The sequence below is a fragment of the Limulus polyphemus genome, unplaced genomic scaffold, assembly GCF_000517525.1.
Source record: "Limulus polyphemus unplaced genomic scaffold, Limulus_polyphemus-2.1.2 Scaffold206, whole genome shotgun sequence".
Classification (NCBI taxonomy): domain Eukaryota; kingdom Metazoa; phylum Arthropoda; class Merostomata; order Xiphosura; family Limulidae; genus Limulus; species Limulus polyphemus.
Window position 1 is genome coordinate 469,314 of NW_013665816.1, and position 4,673 is coordinate 473,986.

Here is a 4,673-nt window from a genome sequence, read left to right on the forward strand (position 1 = left end):
AGGGATTCGAACCCGCGACCCTCAGATTGCGAGTCGAGTGCCTTAACCACCTGGCCATGCCGGGCCACCATAGCTAGTGAACTATTCATTCTTACCGCTGCTGGTATATATTATACAATGTAAACAACTTATTGACCACTTGGAGTTTAATGGTCATTCTTAAAGTTTTTCTGTTGTGATAGTTTTAACACCCGATCAGGTATTGTAAATAAACATTTGTTCATTGTGTGTTAGAATTACGAACTATATGTGTGTGTGTGCTGGTAACTTTCTTTCAATTGCATCTAACATCTCTATCAGTTGTGTTGAGAATATAATGCAAGGATTTAACTTCTTAATTGCAATGACACTTAATGTCTGGTAAATCTTCTGTATTTATTTATAATAAAACTAATCTATTGCAAGCCACTTTGTATTCTGGTTCTGGTCTGGTAAAAATTGTTTCTGCGTTAGCCTTGTGCAAGCCAACATTTCTAACTTCCGTCCTGATCAATTATTTTAGATAGATTTATCAAAGATCTAGCTACAAAATTTATTTATTCGCAATGTGCTCTTAAGGTATTATTTAATATATTCATCATAACAGCTTGTTCTTGCAGATTTATCAAATTATTCTATCTCTGTCTTTGGTTTTCTACTTCCTCATTTAATTTCTTTATGTCATCCAGATAAAAATGTTAATGGTGAGACAAAATATAAATAGATAGTATTTATCTTACTCTATTTTACACATAAAACTTATCTATGTCACCCTTTTGTTAATTTATTTACATTTGTTGAAACAAAACAAGAAAACTACAGCGATGGTTCTCAAACTAATTGGCACAGAATGAACTCTCGAGTGGGACATGGCGTAAGAAGGTTCACGAAAACAAATACTGCACATATATTTATCTGCATTTATAAAGAAAAACAAATCTAACCCCAGGTACAAGGAGTCCTCTGGATTGCCATCTCTAGTATTAAGCTTCGGATGGAACTGCTCTGCTCCAATAAACACGCACACCATTTTCACTAATAGTTAAGCAGTCTCACATACAACAATTTGTATCGTTGTATACTTGCATCCATATCTATTTTATAAACCTATGATTCATTACAATTTTTAATGTTTAGTAATACCAACGTATTAGATTTGTTTTACCAGCATGTGTACCTGTGTGATTGTGAGTAGGGGCATCCAGTACCACAGGACAGGAGAAAGGGGTGTTGTATAAAATATTTGTAGAACCAACCTGTGTGATTGTGAGTAAGGGTATCCAGTACCACAGACAGGAGAAAGGGGTGTTGTATAAAATATGTGAAGAACCAACCTGTGTGATTGTGAGTAGGGGCATCTAGTATCACAGACAGGAGAAAGGGGGGATGTTGTATATAATATTTGTAGAACCAACCTGTGTGATTGTGAGTAGGGGCATCTAGTACCACAGACAGGAGAAAGGGGGGATGTTGTATATAATATTTGTGGAACCAGCCTGTGTGATTGTAGGTAGAGGTATGCGGGACCACAGACAGGAGAAAGGGAGAAGTTGTATAAAATACTTCTAGAACCACTTAACTACACTATTGTTAAAGAAGAAGGACCCAGTGTATTAGCCACAGCAACAAGCTTCAGATATCAAAATTAACTTTGGATCAAAACAGACTACAACTTAGATCAAAACTGAAATTCAACCCAGTAGTGACTATAGCTAATTGCCTAAATATGTTAAAGGCACAAGGACATAATGTAGTGTTAGAGTAAATATATATATATATATAAAATTTTCTTAAGGCAGAAATAACTCATGTATGACCACTGTAATAAAGCACAGAAAGTTTTAGTTCTTGGCCACTGCAACAAGCCACAAACTTGTGCTGGCAAACAAATCACTGTAACAAACTACTGACTTTTAAAGGCAGATTGACTTAATGTAACTAGTCACCGACGTTTTGGAGGCAGAATAACCTAATGCGTTATCTTTCTCCATTAAGAAAAAAGGTGAAACCTGTCAGTTTTCATTGCTGTATATATATATATATATACATGTTGCAATATTTCTTTTAAATTTTATTTCCAAAAACAAACAAAAAAAATTCCAAACAAAATCGAACTCATCGCCTAGATAATGTTTTGTTTACTGTACATGATGATATTCTTCTACATACCCAGATCCGTCCAAATAATAAATGATACCTCATTAACACAGAAAAATAAAGCAACTTGACAATAATTATATTGAATTATTTTACTCATAATGTGTGAAATTGAATTTACATTCAGCTTAGCTTCTAATTCACATGCTATATTTTGTTCAGTTAACACAGTGCTGATTCTTAAGGTAGCATATACTCTTTACGTAGTGTTATCTAGGTTTTGGCCTTTTTATTAGAAAAACAACAACATCTTCATACTTTTCGTTGTGTTTGAAAATATACTGAAATAGATACAAAGACATATTCTGGCACATGTTGTGTAACATTACCACTGTGGCTAATTTGCATATTATAAAATTAAAGAAATACAAAAGAAATGTCTTATGTTTCTAATAACTCCTACAAAACATGACTGAATACTTCTAAAAATAGGTCCAGATTTTGATGGGATGTGAAGACTTAGTCTGAACTAAGAAACACTAAAAATTAATTCAAGATCACATTATGGCACTAATGAGTATGCCCTAAGTAGGACACACGCTACAGTGACTCGTTAATGATAATTTAATAAAAACCAAACCTCGTATCAACTTTACCTTAACTTACACTATAGATACACTAACAATTTTGAAGTCTATAACGTCAATAGATCTAAAGTTATGAGTTAAAATCCACTATAAAAATGTCGATTATCAGATATTGAGAAAATCGTAACATGAGTGGACGTGAGTGGCGTTATTACAACTTCTGTAATGTTAGCCAGGCACGGCTGAAAGGTCAATATAATAAAAATAATTGGTATATATAAATGTATAATGTTATGAGATTTAAGCTATTTAGTCTAAACATTTATATTTTCGTGTTATAATTTATGTTCATTCTAGAATGAAAGAGGCATAATTTATATTTATTTCTCAAGTTTTTATGGTGATTGCGAGATCGGTCAAATCTACCGAATCCGTACAGAGATTAATTACGTAAAATATAAAGTTTTTTTCTTAAGAAACGTTTAATAACTATCTCGATATTATAAAGATTTTGCATTAGAAATTTCAAAATTTTCTGATGCATAAAATTATTTTTAATCTTAAAATTAATATTACTTTGCATGATAGATAGGCAACATGCGTAAAAAATAGAAATATACATGAGAAGAACATTGCTTTATGAATCTTAATAAAAAAATTTGATATTTTGCGTATGAAAGCATTGTCATGTTTATAATATGCCAAATTTCGTTAACATTCGCTTACTAATTGAAAAGTTATAGCATGAAAACTATAACAAGCAAAATGGGTACGAGGTCAGTCCCAGGGATGCTTAACACTAATTAATTAGTTAATCCTAAAATGGACAGTGAATGCTAATTCATTAGTTAATTAATTAATAATTAAATCATCCTACCACAAAGTAAAGAACATGTTTCTAGGCTGTCATGACTCATATAACATGTTTCAACAAGAATATAATTAATCACTAATTCGATAGTTAATTAAATTATCATAAAAAGGACACTTAAGACTAATTAATTAGTTAATTAATGCGACCTGAAAAGGATGCTTAACACTAATTAATTAAAACATTTATAATTAACTCGTCCAATAAAGGACAGTGAATGCGGCCTAGCAACGTGGTCCTAACGACGCGCCCTCTGATGGAAACAATTGGAATTACGATCTCGTCATCTTTAATGGCGTCGACCTGAGGCAGCCAGTACCTCAGTAAAATTGGTTGACAGAATTGTTTTGGTTTTAGAGTTTTCATGTAATAAAAAAGAAGCAGAAGTAAGAAAAACTTCTTGTTATGATATTTTCAGACATTCCCAGAACTTGTGACTCAGTCATTACATGGATATTATTATAAAAGGAAACACTGTATAGTATTGTAAAGTTCTGATGATCTGTTAAGGTGATATTTAAAATACCATTTCGATTAACAATCCAAGCCGTCCATACATAGGCAGTGGTGCCACCTGTCTGATGCACGTCTGTGTAATGACTAGGGTGTTAAATAATATATTTCCTTTATATGGTTGAATAGTACCAATAATGCTAACTGATGTAATGATATACTTACTACACGTACATGGAGCATGTACGTATGGACATAAAAGGGTGTCTTGGTAAATGTCTGTGGGTCACAAAACGATCTCGGGTGCATGGAATGGTATGCATTTACATGATATAATACCTTTGAACATAAAAAAATACAAATCTTGTTTTGTATACATAACGTGAAATATGTTGAGTTATTACTACAAGTTTTGGAACTTGGAATAAATCTCCCACTTTTCATTCATAATAGTAACAGTTTTTCACTTACGCATCTCAGGTTTTATTATGTTAATTGTAACAAAATTCTTCTTTCCGGTAATGAAAAGATGTACACTTTTTAAACTATAACACAAGATTTTTCTGTGCACATTTTAAACTATAACACAAGATTTTTCTGTGCACTTTTTAAACTATAACACAAGATTTTTCTGTGCACATTTTAAACTATAACACAAGACTTTTCTGTGCACTTTTTAAACTATA